Source organism: Macrotis lagotis, chromosome 2 (genome assembly GCF_037893015.1).
Source record: "Macrotis lagotis isolate mMagLag1 chromosome 2, bilby.v1.9.chrom.fasta, whole genome shotgun sequence".
NCBI lineage: Eukaryota > Metazoa > Chordata > Mammalia > Peramelemorphia > Peramelidae > Macrotis > Macrotis lagotis.
The window spans coordinates 155,261,013-155,283,652 of NC_133659.1; the positions used below are offsets into that span (position 1 = coordinate 155,261,013).

A 22,640-nucleotide genomic window follows, 5' to 3' on the forward strand; every position below is an offset into this window, starting at 1 on the left:
GAAGAAGTTTATTATAGTTGACCATCAACCAGTGTTGCTTTTAATGTGTACAATGTTCTTCAGGTTCTGCTCACCTCACTCAGTATCAGTTCATGCAAATATAACCCAAGTATTCTAACTTAGGTTTTTTAAAATTCATATAATTATCTGAGGAGAAAACATTGAGTACTTTTCAGTTTCTGGCCATACAAGGTACTAATGTCCCATGGGCTATTTGTCTCTCTTGGGAAGGAAGGAGAATAGTGTGTGCATGTATACATATAGGGAATGATAGTGTTTATGGTTAGGTTTAGGAAGGGTAGAGAATGAAATTTCTTGCCTAAAGGCAGAATTTCCCCATGCTTAATGGTTTAATGAAATTCAGATGGTTTGGTATAGTGATTCAAGAGCTGTCTCAAAACTGGGAAGAATAGCTCTTATGTGATCTGGGCAAGTCACTAAACCCCTATCAGTGTTCTAGTCAATTTTCTAAGACTTTAGCAGAAAAATTACCAGTCTGTATGGGCAGAAGAAATTTTCTCATCTGGACTTATCTCTGTACCAATGAATTCTTAGATTCAGTTCTTGACTCCATATATAGAATCCTCTGTTGACAGAGGGAGACCTAAAATCACTACATTCCTGAACCTTACCATCTAGTAGGAGATTATTATGGAAACACAAATCATAATAATATGCATATCTTGATATATGTAACAATATGAATAAAAGTATAAGAAAGATGAAAACAAAGTTTTGTGAGATCTGGAGAGAGGGATATGAGTAAATCAGTAAGCATTTATTAAGTGCTTACCGAATTCCAGGCACTATAGAATTGAAAGAAGAACAAAAGATAGCCTTTGTCCTCAAAGAGTTCATAATCTAAAGGGGTGACTATTTATACAGGCAAGCTAAATACTAAAGAAATAATAAATAATTAGCAAAGAGAAGGCACTAGAACTGTAGAACTGGGAATGGCTTCCTGTAGAAGGTGAGATTTTAGCTATGATTTGAAGGAAGTCAGGAGATAAAGATGAAGAAAGAGAGCTTTCCAAGCCTGTGGGACAGCCAGAAAAAATGTCCAGAACTGAGAAATGGAGTGTTTTTTTCAAAGAACATCAAAGAGGTTGAACAGTGAGGAGGGGGGAGGTAGGGATAAAGTGCGAGAGGGTAGGGGGAGGTGTAAGATTGGAGAGATGTGGGGAAAGGGGCTGATAGTGATGGTCCTTGAATTTCAAAGAGAGAATTTTATATTTGATCCCATAGTTTATCCTGGAGATTTATTGAGTAGGGGTGATGTTCAGATTGGTGCTTTAGGAAAATCACTTTAGTGATCCATGGAGGATGACCTGGAGTGGAGAGATAAATATGGTTTGGGGAAATGAAAACTTTTTTTTTCTTTTTTTTTAAATTTATTTTTTTCTCATTTTGTACAAATTTTTTTTTTTTACATTAATAAAATATTCTTCTTTACAAGTAAACAAAATACCCCTCCTCCTCCCCCATGAATATAGATAGACTTGTTTGGGCGAAAAAAGTAAAGGGGAGAGGAAAAAAATTAAAATAAAAATAATAATAGTAATAATTGTAGGTATGGCCATGTGGCACAATGGACGAAGCAACAGCCCTGGAGCCATGAGCACCCAAGTCCACATCCAGCCTCGTAAACCCAACAATCACCCAGCCGTGTGACATGCAAGCCACCCGATCCCCACTGCCCTGCAAAAACCAAAAAAAAAAAGAAAGGAAAAAAGACCCAAAATAAAATAAAATAGTAATAATGGTAGAGGTGGCTGGGTGACAGACAGAGCATTGGCCCTTGAGCCAAGAGAACCTGGGTCCAAAACGGGCCCCAGACACCCAAAGATCACCTGGCTATGTGGCCCCAGGCAGGCCATCCAGCCCTACTTGCCCTGCACCCTCCCCCAAATAATCATTACAAAAAATGTGCTTGAGTCTTTGTTCCAATACCAACAACTCTGTCATGGGTGGATCTCATTCTTTATGATAAGTCCATCACAAAAGTTATTTCCATATTTTTCCACTGTTGCCATTGCTGATCGCAACTCCCTCCTTTCTTATTTCTCCACTACCATGTACTCTATTTTCTCTCTCCTTTCACTATGACTCTGCTGTAGGGTAGCAGAGTGGCGCAGCAGACAGATCCCTGGTCCCAGGGCCAAGAAGCCCTAAGCCCCCATACCACCCCTTAGGCCCAGAATCAACCTGGCCCTGTGGTCCTGGGCAGGCCTTCCATTCCCAGCCCCTTGCAAGAAGTAAGAAAGAAAATGTGTTATATCTGGCCACTCTCTCCCCATGGTCCATCCTCTCCTCCTTTATTCACATCTCCACCCCTTCCCCCTGCTCCCCCCTCCTTCTTACTCCAGATGTCTATACCCCATTGGATATATTTGCTGTTTCCTCTCCTAGCCATCTCTGATGAGAGCAAAGTTTCCCTCATTCCCCCTTGCCTCCCCCCTTCCATATCATTGCAATAGCTCATTGTAATAAAAAAAAATCTTATGTGAAATATCTTGGACTATTCCCCCTCTCCTTTTTCTTTCTCCCATTCCATTTCCCTTATTTTTCTATTGACTCCATTTTTACACCATATTTTATCTTCGAATTCAGCTTTCTCCTGTGCTTCAACTATAAAAGCTCTCTCTACCTGCTCTATTAACTGAGAAGGTTCATATGAGTATTATCAGTGTCATTTTTCTATGCAGGAATACATGCAGTTCATCCTCATTAAGTCCCTCATATTTCCCCCCTCTCCTCCAATCTCCATGCTTCACTTGAGTCCTGTATCTGAAGATCAAACCTTCTGTTCAGCTCTGGCCATTCCAAAAGGAACCTTTGAAATTCCCCTGGTTCATTGAAAGTCCATCTTTTTCCCTGGAAGAGGACATTCAGCCTTGCTGGGTAGTTCATTCTTGGCTGCATTCTAAGCTCTCTTGCCTTCCGGTATATTGTATTCCAAGCTCTACGAGCTTCCAATGTAGCTGCTGCTAAGCCCTGTGTGATCCTGACTGCAGCTCCATGATATTTGAACTGTGTCCTTCTGGCTGTAATATTTTCTCTTTGACTTGGGAGTTCTGGAACTTGGCTATAATATTCCTAGGGGTTGGTTTTTTGGGATCTCTTTCTCTGGGGGATCGGTGGATTCTCTCCATTTCTATTTTGCCCTCTGCTTCTAGAATATCAGGGCAATTTTCCTGTAATTCTTTGAAATTCTTTGAAAATGATGTCAAGGCTCTTTTCCTGATCATGACTTTCAGGTATTCCAATAATTTTTAAATTATCTTTCCTAAGTCTGTTTTCCATATCAGTTGTTTTTTCAATGAGATATTTCACATTTTCTTCTAATTTTTCATTTTTTTGGTTTTGAAGTATTGACTCCTGATTTCTGTTAAATTCATCAATCTCCCTTAATTCTATTCTTTCTCTGAAGGATTTGTTCTCCTCAGAGAGTTTTCTTATCTCTTTTTCCATCTGGCCAATTTTGCTTTTTAAAGCATTATTCTCCTCAATAACTTTTTGAACTGTTTTATCCATTTGACCTAAGCTGTTTTTTAGCATGCTATTTTCTTCAGGATTTTTTTGGATTTCCTTGACTAAGCTGCTGACTTCATTTTCATGTTTTTCCTGCATCTCTCTCCTTTCTTTTCCCAGTTTTTCTTCCAACTCCCTCATTTGATTTTCAAAGTCTTTTTTGAGCTCTATCATAGCCTGAGCCCAATTTCTGTTTTTCTTGGAGTCTTTAGATGCAGGAGCTTGTGCTTCCTCATCTTCAGACTGAGTATTTTGGTCCTTCTTGGGCTCATTTGCAAGATATTTCTCAATAGTCTTCTTTTTGTTTCTCTGCTTGCTCATTTTCCCAGCCTGGGCCTGGTTTGGGGTGTTTCTTGAGCTTTTGGGACAGTGTGTGAGGTTCTGTCCTCCTTCCTGGTCTGTGAATGACCATAAGTGCCCCCCTCTGCCAAGGGGCTGATGTGGGGAGGGCTGCTGTTCTATGGGGGGGCCTAGACTGTGGTCAGAATCTGAATGTGGTCACTCCCCTCCCTCAGCTCAGTGGGCTCATGCCCTGGGGGCTCCTGCTTACCAGCTCTGCCTGCTTCTGTTTCCTGGATCAGGGCTGGGGAAAGAGGATGCTGCTTGCTGTGTGCCCTGAGGGCTGGGCTCCATGTGCTCGCTCTGGCAGAGGTCCCCTGCTGTTCCCCCACTTTGTGCCCGGTGCTCCTCGGGGTGCAGCTCAGGAGACTCTCCCGCTGCTGTGAGCTGAGACCCCCAGCCACCTAGAGCTGCCTCCGGGAGGCTGAGGTTCTTTGGCTCTGGTGGGCCACCCCTCTGGCATGCCGCCTCTCCGACCCTGGGGAGCAGAGCCTTTCTGCTCTTTTCCAGGTTACCTTGAGTAGGAGAACTGCCTCACTGGGTCCCTTTGTGGGTTCTGTTAGAGTCCTTAGCTGGTGAATTTTATCAGAAAGCTCCTAAGACTCGATCCCTTCTTGTCTGGAAATGAAAACTTTATAAGAGAAGTAGCATGTTTTGGCTCTTGCAGTATGTGCAGTGTCTCAGCAAGCAGCAGGGATGAGTGGGATTTTATAGTTAAGACTTTCTGTTGTAAAACGTCCTTGACGTCACTTTTCAAGCTTCTTCCCTCTCACAATGGTTTGTCTGAGAGTACTAAATTCTCTTTAGATAAAAAAAATAACAAAACATGTCATATTTTTGTAAAGACCCTGAATGAAATGTCCTTCATAAGGTTGCCAGATGTGCCAGAATAAGTTTTGGATTGGGAGATGGGAGGTCTGAGTTCCCAACTCTGTTGATGACTCACTGTGTAACTATGGGCAAGTCATTGAATTTTTGCCTTTACATTGTAGTCATCCACATGTGGTTCTCTCTCTCTGACTCAGAGGTGATGTAATGGATGAAGGATTTCTTCTCTGTTAGGTGCTTTACAGTGCTTGAGTGAAAAAAGTGTACTGGAAATATAGGGAGATATTGCTGCCTGCATTTATAAGCTTCATGTATCTGTGCCTTATCTTAAGGAGAATTAGCTTTAACCTTTATCTGCTTTCAGTGAAAGTGAATTCAGATTCCACCTACGAAATTCAGGGAGCCTAAGAACATTCTGTAGTTGTTAATCTTATTAGAACATCTGATATAAAGTTTTTTCAGTTGAATTTACCTACTATATTTCCATTTTTCATTTTATTTCCAGATTTGTTTTCACTTTACAAATTTATTATCATTACTCTTTATGGTTTCAGTCTTACCAGGTAGTTGAATGCAAAATAAATTGCATTTGAGCTGGGGAAGCAGTTCTTATTCTTTAATCTAAAGTTTGTTTTGAATTTTTTTTTTTAACCTAGGACTCGGGGAAAGGATCTGTTAATAGAGAAAGGGATGACTAAATTAAAAAAAAATACCTAGCAATGGAGAAGCATAGTAGATAGAGAGCTGTCCATAGCATGAGGAAGATTTAAGTTCAATCTCTGAAATATACTGGAGGATGTGTGAGCTTGGGCAAGTTACTTAACCATTCAGTGCCCCAGACTATAAATTGCAGAGAATGTGCTCATGTGCATTGGCAAGGGAATTTTCTACATTGTAAGTTCACTATTCAGTGAAATAATAAATAGAAAATATATACAAAGTATATCCAAGTTTATGTGGGTGTGTGTATGTGTTTGGGGAGGGAGTGGGGAAGGATTAGGAAAGGAGGTGAACATAAAAGTGGTGAAAACACAAGAAAACTTGTGCTTAATCACTTTTTAAAGTCTAGGGCAAGGAAATTAGGTTTGCCATTTGAGCTCTTTGCTGTAAAGTTGCTATAAAGGCAAAGTGGTGATATTTATTATTAATAAACTAGATGAGTCATATCTGATGACCCAGTCAAACCATTTTCTACATGTTCCAGATATGCTGGGGCATGTGAAAGAGGTTTTTTTTTTGTTGAGGCCCGTGAATCTAAGAGGTTATTTTGAAGGCATATGTTTTACTATCTCTCTATAACTGTCAGAGCTCTTTGACAGTATGAATCCTGGGTTGTTGAGTCTTGATATAGACACTAGAACAGAAATAAGTTGATCTTCATTTGGAAACTCTAATTTCATTACCAGAATTTATGATCAGCTCAAGCATAAAATTTTCAGCCATGGCATCTCATGTTGACTTAGCTACCCTTTTTCTCAGTGCTGCCACCCCTGCCATGGTCTTTGAAGCGATGGCATATTACATAATGGGTAGCTGCCCATAATAGTCAGCATGGCTTAACTTGAACTTGCATACCAAACCTATTTCAGGCATGGAATTGCCCATTTGATTCTAGACGTAATCTCCAGATTCTTTCATCCTTTGCCCTTGTATAATTTGGGGGCAGTATATAAACAGCAGCTTCTAAATGTTGTTGGAAGTGTTAGCACTCTGTGGGAGGCATTCCCACATGTGTTTACATGTTCTCACACATAGTCTTGAATTTTCTTTTCTTTCCCCTTGTTAATTTCACATCTGTTCCTTCCTTCTTCTTGTCTTTTCCTCCTAGCTTATTCCCCCATCGTAGTCAGCCAGTCATCTAAAGAATTGGGAGTAAGATAAAGAGTACTTGTTACCTCAAATCCTATTGAGCTACCTGATTACAGACATATTTGGGAGTAGTTTTAAAAGGAAAAATATAGACAGAGCTTGTTTTGTTGGACTTTGGATTGGTTTTTGAAGTCATAGTTTTTATTTTAGATTCCCAATAGTATACCCAAAGCTTTTGTCATTCGCAGTTATGTAGTCTTCTTTGTGCCAATTAGGGGAGAATGCTTTTTCTTGTAGAGGTTTTAATATAGCTATAAATTAAAATGAACAAATATATATTAATCAAGTGGCTAGGAGGTGCTTGGTTTCCAAAGGTGAAACACAAAATAGTCCTTGATCTCAGCATCTAATGAGGGGTGGCACAAACAATAAGACTTACAGATAAATGTTACAATGATATAGGATATGAGAAGGGCAAAAGTAGGATTTAATAGACAAAATACAAAATGAGGGGGTGCAATTGAGAGAATCAGGAAGAACTGAAGGGAGGAATTATGCATGTTAGGATGTAGGATATGAGCTGGGACCTAATGAATGAGAATCGATAGGTAGAGAAAGGGAGGGAGTGTTTTAAGCATGAGGGATACTGCACACAAGCAGGGACATTAGACTCTAGGAATGTAGCTAGAATGCAACATGTGTGAAGGAAAAAAGAGAGAAATAAGTTTGGGCATAAAGGCAGATTGCAGAAGACCTTTATTTCAAACTCAGGGTAAGAAGTTTTTCTTCTTCCTAGGGAATCCATACCAACTCAAAAACATTTATTTGATCTTCATTTGGGAGTTATTGAATGTTTTTGAGCATTAGAACAGTCTTATTTCCTTTAGAAGGAATAATTTGAGAGATGTATGAAGGATAGATTAGAGAGGAAAGTTATTCAAGTTAGGAAGACCAGGTAGAAGATTCTTACAGTTATTGAGCTAAAAAGTGATTAGATTATGTGGCAGGAGAGGAGTTGATAGATGAATGCAAAAGGTTTTGAGGACTTAGTTACTCTGAACTAGGGAAATTCTATTTTTCTCATTCATTTTGTTTTTTCTAAAGTAGTTAACTTTTCCATTGTTATCTCACTGCATTTCTTTGGCTAATGAGAGGACATGGTCAAATGAAGATCTTTGTGTATGGTTTGGTGGAAAGAACACCAGCTCAGGAAACAGGGTCTGGGTTCAAGTGCTTCAGCCAAGAAGATCCAGAAAAGTTGAATTTCTTGCCTAATGTCACACAGGTGTAATAAATGACAGAGATGGAATTTGAATTAAATCAGCTCAACAGGTATTTGTAAAACATCTAAATTTTGGAGATATAAAGAAAGACAAAAGACAACCCTTGTTCTCAGAGCTTACATTCTAATGGGGAGACAATATGTAAACATGCTATATATAGGATAAATTGGAGAGTGCCTAAGAGGAAAGACTTCTTTGGAAGTGGAAGATGGAACTTTATCTGAGGGGAAAATGAGGAAGGAAGGAGGGAGGGAGTTTTAAGCAGAGTGGACAACTAATGATAGGGATGGATTGTGGTATTCAAGGAACAACAAGGAGACCTTTTTCCTGGACAGCAGAATATGTGAAAGAATAAAATCCACATTCCCAAAACCCAAATCTAATGCTCTTCTCCTCTGTAGAACTTCCTCCCTTTCTATATGCATCTCTAGGCTTTACATTATCGTATTCTTGTGGCAGCCTTTGGTTGTTTCTCCTGTATAATAAATAATCTTAGAAGAGGACATAGAGAGGTTTCCTTGACCTACAGCTTAGGCATGACCCTGGATGAAAACTAGGTTGGTTAGTTAGCAAATCACAAATTGTAGATTTTTATTTGTCTTCCATTGTTGAAGAAGACCATGACATCAGGGAGGTGATGCCATGACAAACACATGAATTGAATTTGGGTTAGGGGAGTGGTAGGCTAAGTTACCAACCTTACTTTTTCCTCCAGAACCATTTGAGTCCAATGGCCAAATATGAATCAGGACTACTGGAGATGGCTCTGGATGTGAGGCAATCAGGGTTAAGTGACTTGCCTAAGGTCCCACAGATAGTAAGCAGCAAGAGTCTGAGACCATGTTTCAACTCCTGTCCTCCTGACTCCAAGGCTCATCCCACAACCCACGCGTTTTATGCTAAATGTGAGCATCTCAAATCTACCACTTGTTGCCTCTCTGACTTAGGATAAATCATCTAACTTCTGAATTTCAAGTATCTCCCTTGGATAATGACAAAGTTGGAGTAGATAACCTTTGAGGTCCCTTTCAGCTCTAAATCTATGATCCCATATACATTTTCCTTTATCTCATGGAATTGTGAATTTCTAAAACTGGAAGGAGCATGAGAAATCCACTAGACCAGGGATTCTTTTTTCTTTTTCCAACTCCATATAAAGGTGGTTTTCTACATTTATTTTTATAAAGTTTTCACATTCACATTTTTTGCCTCTCTTCCCTCTATGCCCCTCCCCTTGAAGGAGCATAATCTAGTAGAGGTTATACATGCACAATTACATTAAACAATTTCCATATTAATCATATTGTAAAAGAAGAATTAGAACAAAAAGGGAAACAAACTATGAGAGAAAAAAACATAAAACAAATTGAAAAAATTGAAAATGGTAAGTTTTGGTCTGCTTTTAAACTCCATAGTTCCTTCCAATGTGAATGGTATTTTCCATCACAAGTCCTTTAGAATTGTCTTTGATTATTGTGCTGCTGAGGAAAGCTAGTTCATCACAGATGATCATAACATAATGTTGCTGTTGATATGTACTATGTTCTCCTGTTTCTACTTACTTCAATCAGAATCAGTTTATACAAGTCTTTCCAGACTTTTCTGAAGTCCATCCTCTATGATTTCTTACAAAACTGTAGTATTTCATCACTGATATACCACAGTTTGTTCAGTCATTCCCCAGTTAATGGGTATCCCTTAAATTTATAATTCTTTGGAAAAGAACTGTTATGAATAATTTTGTACATTTGTACAATTTTGCCCTTTCTTATGATTTCTTTGTGATATAGACCTAGCAGTGGTATTGCTGGATTAAAGGGTATGCAGTTTTATTGTCCTTTGGGTATAGTTCCAAATTGCTCTCCAGAAAGATTGGATCACTTCACAACTCCACCAACAATGTATTTTGTCCCAGTTTTCCACATCCCCTCCAACATTAATCGTTTTCCTTTTTTATCATATTGACCAATTTGATAGGTGTGAGATGATACCTCAGAGTTGTTATAATTTTCATTTCTCTAATCAATAATTATTTTTTCATGGGACCCTATACAACTTTAATTTTTTCATCTGAGAATTGCCTATTCATATCTTTTGACCATTTATCAATTGGGGAATGACTTGTATTCTTATAAATTTGACTCAGTTCTCTATATATTTTAGTATTGAGTACTTTATCAGAAATACTAACAATAAAAATTGCTTCCCAACTTACTACATTCCTTTTAATTTTGATTGCATTGGTTTTCTTTGTGAAATCCTTTTTAATTTAATGCAATTAATATTATCCATTTTGCATTATATAATGTTCTCTATCTCTTGTTTGGTCATAAACTCTTCCTCTTTCCATAGATCTTACAGATAAATTATTCTTTGTTCACCTAATTGGCTTATGGTATCACTTTTTATGTCTAAATCCTGTACCTGTTCCTACTTTATTTTGGTATAGGTTATGGATCAACCAGGATTTTTTTTTTTAAGTTTTTGCAAGGCAATGGGGTTAAGTGACTTGCCCAAGGCCACACAGCTAGGTAATTATTAAGTGTCTGAAGCCAGATTTGAACCCAGGTACTCCTGACTCCATGGCTGGTGCTCTATCCATTGTGCCATCTAGTTGCCCATTCAACCAGGAATTCTTAACAATTTTTGTGTCATCAACCCCTTTGATGGTCTGGTGAAGCCTAAAGAGCTCTTTTCAGAATAATGTATTTAGCTGCATAAAATCAGCAGAATGACATAATGAAATAATTACTGGAAATACAGTTATCAAAATATTTAAAAACAAATTCACAGACTCTTAAGTTAAGAATCACTAGTCTAGTCTAATTATTTAACAGGTCAGCTTCTGAATGCTTTTAAGTGGTTATGGATCTCATTTAGAATGCTCTGTGATGGCAATCCTTGATGGCCTCAGCATAGTATTCTCTAAACATGAGCCTTGGGTATGAAATTTCTTTTTGTGGACCTCTTGCACTAAATGGCTGCTTTAAAATTCTTTGATTCATTATATATAACAGAAGTTCTTAACTGTTTTCATATTATGAATTCCTTTGGTAGTTTGGAAAACCACTGAGGCTCTTCTTAGAATATTGTTCTTAAATGTGTAAAATACATGGGATTACAAAGGAAACAAATTATATTGAGATTTATTTAGTTCCACCTTTCTATCTATTTGTTTATCCACTGTCCATCTAATTTTATGTCTATCTAAATAAGTTCATGGACCTCAGGTAAACAGCTCTTGATTTATAAGGAATCTTCCTTCTATTTGGAATCTCCACTAGATATCCTTCATGATTGTAGCAAATCACTTTAGTGAGTGTGTATACATACATACATATATACACATATATATATATGTGTGTGTGTGTCTTATTTATTCTCACTTGATGTTAATAATCAGGATTGTCAAATATAATCATCTGCTTATATGTATGTATGCCTTTCAAGGCCTTTCATATCAATTTAACATGTAAGGTTGTTGGAGGAGAACCTTTAAGGCTACTTTTGGTTTTCCAAATTCAGTGATTTTTTTTTCCCATAGCCCAAATTTAATGATCATTATGAGCCTTGTATTTTTCACATCTTCCATGCAGTTGTGAATCTGTCAATTGTGGAAGAGATCATTTGCAGGAATCTTCCTGTTTATCACTGAAGATACATGTTCTAATCATTCTCATAAAGATTTTATAGAAATGGAAAAGGAAAGCTATAAACTGACTCATCATGGATTCTTGTTAGTTCTTAGTTGCCTTTACTCCCCGCCCCCCCCCCCCAAACTAATACCCTTCATGACTCTTCCAAAGTGTTCACTCTTCTCTCCTCCTTCAACTCTTGATGATCCTATCAATGCATTCAAAGCCATGGCTTCTCCAGCATGTACATTTCCTTTCTAAATGGTGTTCCAAAAGTCTTGTCTACTTGCTCTGACCTAACTATTCTTGTCACCCTTTGTTTCCTTTAGTGCCATTTCCTTTTCTTTATGTTATAAATTAGGTCCTTTGATATTATATTCAAAATTCAGTGATTTCATTGTCCTCACTAGAGAAAATAATTATAGAAATCTTGGCCAACCTTTTTCATTTTTTGCCTATTTGGATAAGTGAAAGTCCTTTTGAATTTTAACCTTTTAGGTGATGACAGTAGAGGTCAATTTAAATGAATCATTCATGAGATAGTAGAATGTGTGTTTGTAGTCTTGACTTTTTAAAAAAATTCAAGGTAATGTGATACTGAGGAAAGAAAGCAGAATTTAGAAGCTGGTGTGGTCGTTTGGATTTGAATCTTGCCTCTGACAACTAATTTTTTGACTATGTGATTCACTCAGGCTTTGATCTTCAGTTTTCCCATCTGTAAAGTGGGCATAATAATTTCTGTGGGAATAATAAATTCTGAGTTGTGATAAAAATTAAATGAAATGTATACTTTGCAAACTTTAAGTGATCATAGAATTGTCATTATTTATGCTCTTGCTTTTCAACAGGAGGATTTTTTTTCTTTAGTTTAGGGGAACTAGAAATAGAGTTCCAAGTACTAAATCTTGGATACCAACAGTCATTAGATCCATTTGGAACAATTCTGTGTGAGAATTGTGTGTTTTATTTCCAGGGATTTTTGAAGGTCTCTGCTCTTGTTAACATTGAATTTATTCGTTATACTTAATTTAAACCTAGAAAAGATGATTTGGGAATCAGTTGTAAATCTGTGTGAGAGAGATATATATGTGTATATTTATATACATGCAGATACACATTTCTGGCATTATTTTGCCCATGTGTAATATAGTGGACTCTGAGCAAGTTTGTGATTTATGAAAGCTTTGGATTAAATGTTTAAGTTTACAGTGTTTTTATTCATCCCATTGCTTATGCTTTGACTTGTTCAGGTGTGATTCGAGGTGAGACCATAAAGTAATGAAATTGATTTGGGGAGTGAAAGGGAAACTATCCCTCTAGAATTCATAGACTTAAGTGAGTGCTATCCTTTGAAGTAGTCATCTTGGAAGGCATTCCCACAATACTGCCATTTTGGAAACTCTTCTTTTGGAATTGTCTTCATAACCATGTTAGAAGGCATAGTAAATAAAATCAGCCATATTTCTTTATAGTCATAGTTCATTTATGATCAGAAACTAAATTACTTAGTTTGAACACCCACCTTCATTTATCAGACTTGATTCCCAGGTGGCACTTGTTTGTTTCCAAAACTTAAGTCCTACCTCAAATGACAAAGATATGCCACCAATTGAAAATAGTTTCAAAAACCCTGGTCTTTGAATATAATTACAGAAGAGCTCTAAAAATATTCTGATTAATAGAAGTGTTGTTAAAATAAGTCTGTGGCCTCTGAAGATGACCACAAAGTTCTGTTATGCTTTTTCTTTTTTAAAGTGACCACAAACATATATCTCAAAAAGAAGTGTTGTCGGAATGTCTTTTTAAAATATATTTTTATTGATATATTGTGGTTTTTATATAATTAGAATTTCTTCCAGTATTTCTCCTCCCCCTCCCAGAGAGCTATCCCATATCAGAAAAAAATTCTAAAACAAAGGAAAAAATCAGCAAAACTGATTGATATCTGCAAAAAGTCTGAAACAATGAGGCCATATTCCATACTCTTATACCTCCCATCTTTACAAAGAGTGATGTGGGGTATGTCCTAAATATGGGATCATGCTTGTTCTTTGTAATTTTGCAACATTCACTTTTAATTTTTTGGTACATGTAGTTTATTCTATTTATATTAATTGTTGTCATAGCACATTTTGTTTTCTTGGCTCTATTTACTTCCTTCTGTGTTAAATCATGTAAGTCTTTCCATGCTTCTTTTATTCATCATTTTCTTCATTTCATAAAGCACAGTTTTATTTCCATATATTCAGGTACCACAGTATGTTTTGTTCTTCTCCAGTCAATGAGCATCTACTTTATATCCAGTTCTTTAATACCACAAAAAGTGTCCCTATAACTATTTTGATGTATATGGGGATCGTTTTCCTTATCAATGACCTCCTTGTAGTATATGCCTAGAAGTAGAATCTCTGGGTTAAAGGGTATGAATTTTACTTGCTTCATTTGCATAATTCCAAATTGCTTTTCAGAATGGTTACACTTATTCACCTTTACACCAACACAACATTAATGTGCTTATCTTTCTATAAAACTTCTAATATTGACTATTCCCATCTTCTGCCATCCTTCCTATTTTACTGAGTGCGAGATGAAACCCCAGTGTTGTTTTGATTTGCATTTCTTACTAGTGACCTGAAACATTCTTTCATATGGTTGTTAATAATTTGCTATGGTCTGAACTTCAATTCTAAAATATTTCATGGTTAAATATAATCATTTAAAAAGTTGCTTAAACATGAAAGATCTCTTTTTGAATGACACTTTCTTAGTCCCATATTTCCTTTTCCTCCTTTGACAATTCTATTTGTAAATAGGTTCAGCCAACTGACGAAATGATGAAATAGGGTTAAAGCTATATTTGTTGTTTCTAGTCTCCCCCTTATGGTATCCTTATATACATTATTTTTGGGATCTGTGGAACCTTGAAAACCATCTAGGCTGTCCCCTTACTCCTATCTTGTCACATACAGCAGATGAGGAAACTGAGGTCTTACCCATAGACCTGTAGTCCATAGGGAGTTAAGAGATAAAATCCATATCTCTTGACTTGGTATAACATTCTTTCCATGTCTCCCTCCTCACTCCCCCTTTTTCTTCCTTTCACCTTTAAAAAAATGTTCTCAAGAATGGAGCTGGTTTTAGTTCTTTAATGTGCATATATTCATTATTACTACTTCTGCTAGGGTTATTAACATTCTAATCAAATTGTAGAATTCCAGAGCTGACAGGAACTTGAGGCTACTTAGTTCTGTTAAACAATATGACTTACTTACCTCTACAATATACTTGAATTGGAAGATCTCCATTGAGGAAGAAGTCATCAACCCTGGAGGTAGTCTTTTTCAGTAAATTTTGGTAGCTTTGAAGACCTGCTTGATGTAATAAGTCTCAGCCAATCTGTGACTTCTATCCATTTCTTCTAGTTTTTTTTTTTTTTGCTCTGAGGCCAAGCAGAGCAAATCTAATGCTTGTCCTTTGTAATAGCACTTGGATCCTTCCCTAAGTCTTCTTTTCCCCAGGTCAGACAGCCCAACTTCTTTCAACCATATCTAGTGTGCCATGATCTTGAGACCTAAATTGTTCTTCTTTGGATGCCCTCCATCTGAACAATATCCTTCCTAAAATAGATACCCAGAACTGAATTGTGTATTTCAGATGTGATCTGACCAGAGCAGAGTACAGTAGGGACTATCACCTCACAAGTTCTGGGTTTTTTTTTATCATGGCCATATCATACTCTTTACTTTGATCGAGGTATTTTTTGGGGGGTCCCCCCTCAGTCATCCTCTGTTTTTGAAGTATGTGTTTTGAACCCAAGTATAGGAGTTTGCATTTAGATCCTATTGAATTTTTTCAGTTTGTCCAAACATTCTTTTGCTTAGCTTTGCATTGCTAGGCAATTTCCCCCTTTTTTTTTCTCTAGAAGAGAAATCAGGGTTGCCCTAAAGCAAGAACAGTTATAGGTAGTAGCTGCTTGCTCTAGCCTCTATGCTTAAGGCTCACCCTGTTTTCAGCACCAGGTTGAGTGATGCTTCATTTATCTTTTAGAGTTGGAAGATGAAATATTATGAATGAATGAGTACATTTTCTAAATTTTCATTAATATCACCATCACTTTAAAAATTTTAACTATTGGTAGAAATCCTTATAAAATTTATTATTTTATATTAATTATATTATATTAATTATTATTTAAATTATTATTTCTTGGCATTGTACATTTTACTTACTGTGTATATAAAACACATATTAATAATGTATAACCAAACAGGTATAATTATAATTTTTCTGCAGAATGCAAGGTCTTCATTATAGATAATCTCCTATGCTATGATATAGTGATGCTCTTGCAAGCTATTGCCAAAACTAGGTTTGTTTGTCCCTACATTTAATGTTCTGGCATGATTGTCTAGTGTTGAGTTTTCTGACATTTCCCCTTAATGTAAACTTCACTTCTCCTGTACCCTATGCTTTTAGTCGTTCCCTTTTTTTCACTCTTTACTTCAAATTTGACAGTATGATCCTGTGTAAAGAACATGGGATTTGAAATCAGAGGACAAGATGTAGAGTCAACAAGCATCTTGACTTTGCTACTTGCTATTTATTGTAACAATCTGTTTGGACCTTGTTTTTTTAAACTTGAAAATGAAAGTTTTGAAATAGAAGATCTCCAGGGACTCTTTTGATTCCAAATTCTGAGAGTGAAGAAAAACTAAATGAAAATTAGAGAAAAAAAAGTGAATTTATTAAATCATTAATTATATATTTTCTAAATCATTGTGCCAGTCCCATTGCAACTACATTCCTTTCCTAATGGTAGCTGTTTTCCTTAAGTTGGCAGAGACTTTTTTTTGTTTAATTCCTAGTTTCCACTCTGAATTGTATAGTTGAGGTTTCCATCTCTGACTTCTGGATAAATGAAGTCACTTGTACTTTCTCATTCAACATTAACAATATGAACAATGATATTCTAATTGCCAGTGATAGTCATAATTGCTGTTATGGTTAGTTAACTGTGGTGATCATGTTTCCCTTCCACCCTCCTCCATTTCTCATGATTTTCCAGCATTTGCGGCTTTGAAAATGACTTATGATTTCTGCACCGTGCAGATGTAGTACCAAAACCGAGACACCCCCCCCCCCCCGCCCCAATACCCCTGAGTACAGCTGGTTTCTTATTTATTTTTAACATCTGAATTTTTGCTTTAATGCCAAAATGCAAGACTCTCACCATTTGTCAAAAATGGACCAGAGATAATCTAAATCTATTTCCCCCATTCATCCCCTTAAATCTTCTAAGATTAATTTTTAAAAGTATTAGTACTGCTATCATTAATGTTTAAAGATAACAAAATATTTTTCAATGACGATTTGATTGCAATTGAAAGAAATGTATCTCTTAGTGAAATTAATTAATTGGAGTTAATTATGGTTGTCCTTTCCTGTTCCATTTAGAAACATTTTGTTTTGAGGGTGGTTAGATGTTTTTAAGTGGAACTTAACATTTAAGGCAGGATCCAGCACATAGTTGAGATTTAATTAGTGCTCATTGATTCAGCTAAGCCCAAACTGTACCACCTTGAGAGTCACCACCAGCATTAGACTTGAAGATGGAATACCTGGGATTTTGTACTGGAGCTTGGGACATTTAACCTAGAAGACAGAAGTTATTCAAAGGGGAAAGGGTAGGATGAAACCTTTACGTTGTAATTATTATGCACTATGAACTGTTTTTTTCTCAAAATATTATCTCATCTGATCTTCATAATAACCTTTCAAGGGAGATCTTATGATTATTCCCATTTTACAGTTGAGGACATAGGGTCACACAGCTAGTCATATTTGATGCCAAATTTGAAGTCAAGTCTTCTTGACTCCAGGCAGTACTCTATCCACTCTAACACTAGAAAGGAAGATATCTGTGTTCAAGTATATGAAGGTGCAAAAAGGGTTCATTTGTTCTGCTTGACCCCTGAGAGCAGAACTGGGAACATCAGGTAAGAGCTACAATTAATCATTCAATCAATATTTATTTAGCTACTATGGTGTGCGAGAAACTAGAGAGTTAAATGTATGTTTAAATGGAAGAAAAAAAAAGTTCTTAAGAATGAGAGCTATCCTGAGCTTCTCAGAAGAGGAAAGGGTATTCCTTTCATGGAAGGTTTTCAAGAAGAGATTAGGTAACTGCATATTAGGGATATTATAGAATTGTGGTAGAGAATGTCCAACCTGCCTTATACCCACAGAATCATTTGGTCTGACACTGCCAAGGTAACTGCAGGCAGGACTTGAAATTCAATTCATCTAGGAGCTTTTAGGGATGAATTAATTAAATGTTTGACCAAATATAGTAGGCTAATTTTTAAACTGATAATTTTGTTTGAACTGCAGATGATGTTATAAATCTCCAAATAGCCCTTGTCAGGAACAAAGATTCCCTACCCATTATAGAAGGACCTCTCAGTCAGGTAGGGTCAGATTAGATGACCACAAGATATCCTTTCAAGCTCTTAGATTCTGTGATTTTTGTATGTAAATAGTTTTGAAAACTTGTCCCTTTATAGAGCCATCATGAGCAATAATAATAATACCAGTAGCTTATGTATTTAAGGCTATATAAAGGTCAGGAAGATGAGTTCAGATCCTACCCCAGACACTTATTCACTATGTGACCCTGGCCAAGTCATTCTACCTGTCAATATTAGTTTGCCTATATGTAAAATGGTGATGATAATAGCTCTCTCATGGGATTGTTTTAAATTTGAAATGAAATGATATATGTAAAGCAGTTTGCAAATCTTAAAAGTGCTGTGAAATATTAGACATTATGCAAATATATTTCTACCAAATTACATTAGTTTCCTTGAAATTCTCTCTGACTTTACTGCAAACATTGCTGGTTGCTAAGCCACATAATAGAATTCAGGGAATTTGGGAATGATGAGTAAGTTGGGAACCTCTATTAGGAGAGTAAACTGGAGAAATTTCTTAAGAATTGTCTTCACCTTCCCCTCCCATGCTATCTCTGAGCAGAAAGTTTTTTCTCTCCATGAGCTCCTAACCTGGGGGAGAAAAAAGGAGACCATCAGCAGAAATACTGTTTCTGACTTGTGTCCATTCTTTGTAGGCTCAAGTTGCTATTGGGTCAAGGGTTTGTCGCCAGAAGTTGTACTTATTTGCCTGTAGTATGCTAGGGTTATGTGGCTGAGGAACATGAACCCAATTATATAGGAATTCAATCCATGGCTAGTCATGTTAGTATGCTCTTCTAATCAGTTGAGTTTTCTAACCCAGACTTGTAATTATTTGCTAAATATCTGGGAGGGAGTTCTCCAGGAGAGAGTGAGGCTGGTGGCTTTGCACAGCCCTCCCTCACCTAAATCCAATTCATTTGCATGTCGTGACATCACATTCCTGATATTATGGTTGAGAACAAAGGACAAACAATAACCAGAAAATATATATTCTCTTCAAATTGAAACCATCTAAATCTCTACCTGACCTCAAAGTGAGATGACTTGGTCATATTTTTTATTGTCATCTTATTTGAAACCATGATTTTGTGGGTTCTTAGAATTTACAAAACATCATTGAAGATATCTGAGTACTGGATTAAACAGAGTTGCATTACAGAGTGGTCCTCTTTCCCGAATCCACACCCATATGATGGGATCAAGGAGATATGAAAATGAGGGAGTGGGAAGGGAAGGGGAAAAAGAGAAAAAATAAACAGTAGCTGATGGTAGTCACTGTATTTCTCAAATTTGGCAGTTTGTTTCTGATATTAAAGAGTGACTCCTCCCAGAGGAAGCCTGAAACAAAGCTTGTATTTGCATTTGATGGCATCTTGTGTTTTAAATTAAAGGAGGACTGATTCTTGAAAGATGAAAGGTTGGCTGTGTTAGATTATGAGTCTTGCAACCAAGATTGTATTTTAATTTTGTGGCCTGTACCACAGTGTCTAATATGATGTTGATTTTGAAATGGAAGTATGACTGTCTCCCATAGATGTTCAGAAGGAGCAAGAATTCTTTTAAAGAAAAATTTAGTAATTTCTTCCTAGCAGTAAAGGAAAAGAAAAATGATAAAGACTAATTTAATTCATTTGGATATAGTAGGCTAATTTCCTCTCTTGTTTTCTAAACTAGTTATCTCTTAAGTAGGGGACCAGGGCTTTGGGGGGGGGTGCTAACATAAACTCTAGGGTTATGTGATCAACTAATGGGAGGGTAAGAAGGTGACTTATATTCCACTCTCCATTCCATAACCAATTTTGAAGAGTGTATCCAATATAACCAACCTACTCCCCAACCATTACCCTCCCCCTCGGCCAAATCTCATCCCTCTGCTTTGTAGATTTCCAACCTTCTGACTTCTGGGTCCTATGTTGATCTCTCAAAGCAGGGATACCCAAAGCAACAACTATATTGGGAAAATTCTCCATTTTCTCTAATATATATCACAAAAATGACAACATTTGTGGAGAAGGAGAATGTGGTTAAAAAAAATTTGGAGACCATTTGGCTAGATTTTCATGTTCCATATGTTCCAGATGATACGTTTAAGATAGGTTTGCCATCAATCAAAACTTAAGTGACTGCTTTGTGCCAGACATATGCAAGACAAAAAGGAAATTGTTATTCTCAAAGAACTTAAAATTCTCTTATATATGTTGGAGACAATACATGTAAGCATATACAGAATATAAAATAGGAATAGGAATCATAATTTCATTAAGAAACTTTCAGATGAGGAAAGTCCTTCTCTTTAGGACTCATCCACAACTGTTAGCATTACAATTATCCACAGCACTAAGAAGTTAAGTAATATCTAGGGTCACACACTTAGTAAAGATCAGGGGTAGAGTCAGCACCCAGGACTTCTTTGCCCTGGGGCTAGCCTTCTCTTCGCTATGATACCACTGCTTCTATGTGGCATATAGGCAAAATAAATACTTTTATTTTTGGAGGTAGGACGTTAGCAAACAAGAGGGGTCAGGAAAGTTTTCATGTAGAAGGTGTTGAGCTAAAGTATTGAGCTATCTTAAGGGACTGAAGAAATTCCAGGAGGTGGAGGTAGGAGAAAGTGTATTCCCATCATGGAGACAACCAATGCAAAGTCACAGAGACAAGTCAGACACAGTTATGGCTGAGGAACCACAAAAAGGAAGTTTTGGATGAGACCTTCAGTTGTGATAAAGGGAGTAATGTACAATGAGATTGGAAAGGTAGGTTGGGGCTGAATTACAAAGGACTTTAAATTTCAGAGATGCTTACATGTTATACAAGAAATAACAAGGAAGAGCCACTGGAATTTATAGACTTACAAGAGTTATTCCTTGCACTTTTGGAAAATCCTTTGGTAAGAAAATGGAGGATGAATTGGCATAGAGATAGACTTGAGGCATGGAGACCAGCTAGGCTTAATTACAGTAGTTCAAGGGAGAGGATGAGGACCGGAATTAGTGTATGGTAGTTATGTTTTTTGTGAGGAGAGGGTCAGGTGTGAGAGAGACATGGGGATGACTAAGATGGAAAAGAAGCAGCATTTGGCAATTTATTGAATACTTATGGTGAAGAAGAGTAGGGAGTCAGTTTTTTTTTTAAAAAATGTGATAAAAAGTAGGTAATATGGGTAATTAGATGCTTTTCGTACCAATGAGAGGACAGAAAAAGATACTTTAAAAAAATTGTGTACACATTTCAATGCTAGAAAATTCTGCACTTTCTGGCCTGTGGTTTTTTAGGGAGAGTGATACATCTGTTCTTTTCTTTTCTTTTCTTTCTTCTTTTTTTTTTTGAAAGAGATCACTGACCCAGGTTAGGAACCTTGGTGTAGAGAATATCTAATGCAACTTTTTATTTTACAAATTATAGAATCAAAGTACTATAGGTTTAGAATCAGAAAAATTCTTTAGAGGTCTTTCAGTTGAATCTTCTTCATTTTGTAGATAGGGAAACAGGCTCATTAGGTTAATAACCAAGATCTGAAGAGGTTGAGGGGCATATTCAAGGCCACATAAATAGTGACTCTCTATTGTCCCTTCCAGCTTTAAGATTCTGTGATAATTTTCTGTAGAATGGAACAAACCAAGAAGAGTATTGAATTTTGCTGGATCTTTAAGTTTATTTCAGCTTTTTCCTAGGCTTAATACTGCCTTCTTGGGTACCTCTGAAGTTTCTTCTTTTTGGCTATCCATTTAGCCATATTGACTGATATATATGACAATTTTGGTTGTGGATGGAATTTGATATCCAAATCAGGTTTATTAATATTTTTATTTCCCCTGGAATAGGCTGGTGGTCTCCCATGGGCATATAGGGGAGTATGAGTTGGTATGGTGCAACTTAAATACCCTTGAGAACAAATGAAGGAGTAAGGATTATGAGACAAAGGAAATAGAAAGAAGGATAGATATGATATAAGGGGAAAATAAGTATCTTTTTGATTTATACCCCTAATTTTGTGAACATCCCATTTTTTCTTTTTTCTCTTTTTTTGCAAGGCAAACGGGGTTAAGTGGCTTGCCCAAGGCCACACAGCTAGGTAATTATTAAGTGTCTGAGATTGGATTTGAACCCAGGTACTCCTGACTCCAGGGCCGGTGCTTTATCCACTATGCCACCTATCTGCCCCTGTGAACACCCTCTTGGGCAGAAAAAGCACCTTTAAGAATATGCATTGAGGGCCGCTAGGTGGTGCAGTGTATAGAGCACCGGCCCTGGAGTCAGGAGTACCTGAGTTCAAATCTGGCCTCAGACACAATAATTACCTAGCTGTGTGGCCTTGGGCAAGCCACTTAACCCCGTTTGCCTTGCAAAAACCTAAAAAAAAAAAAAAAAGAATATGCATTGAATTCTAAAGTCTTTCAAAATTGTTTTCCTTCTTTTGTTTTTCTTATAAATTATTCTCCTAGTTGTACTCATTACATTTTGTATCAGTTTAAACACATCTTCCTTTTGATCTTTCATATTAATCATTTCTTATATTTTTGCATATGGACACATCTTTGTGTATAATTGTTAAATTTTCAATAAATATATTTTCTTTCTTTTTTTTTTTTTTGCAACAATATGCATTGGTGCAAGTGCAAAAACCATGTCTAGGTTATAAGAATGCAGCCAGATTTTCCATGAAGTTCTTTTCAGAGTTAAGCAAAAATAGAGGCAGACAGATGACTTACTATGGACTTGCCTACAACAGTCAACCATCTCTG

At 36.7% G+C, this 22,640-nt stretch overlaps 1 protein-coding gene across 3 annotated transcripts in view; it reads left to right on the forward strand.

Annotated features, from left to right (window-relative positions):
* GALNT2 (polypeptide N-acetylgalactosaminyltransferase 2) overlaps nt 1-22,640 on the forward strand; it is a 392,856-nt gene that overhangs the window by 178,391 nt on the left and 191,825 nt on the right. The window lies entirely within an intron of this gene.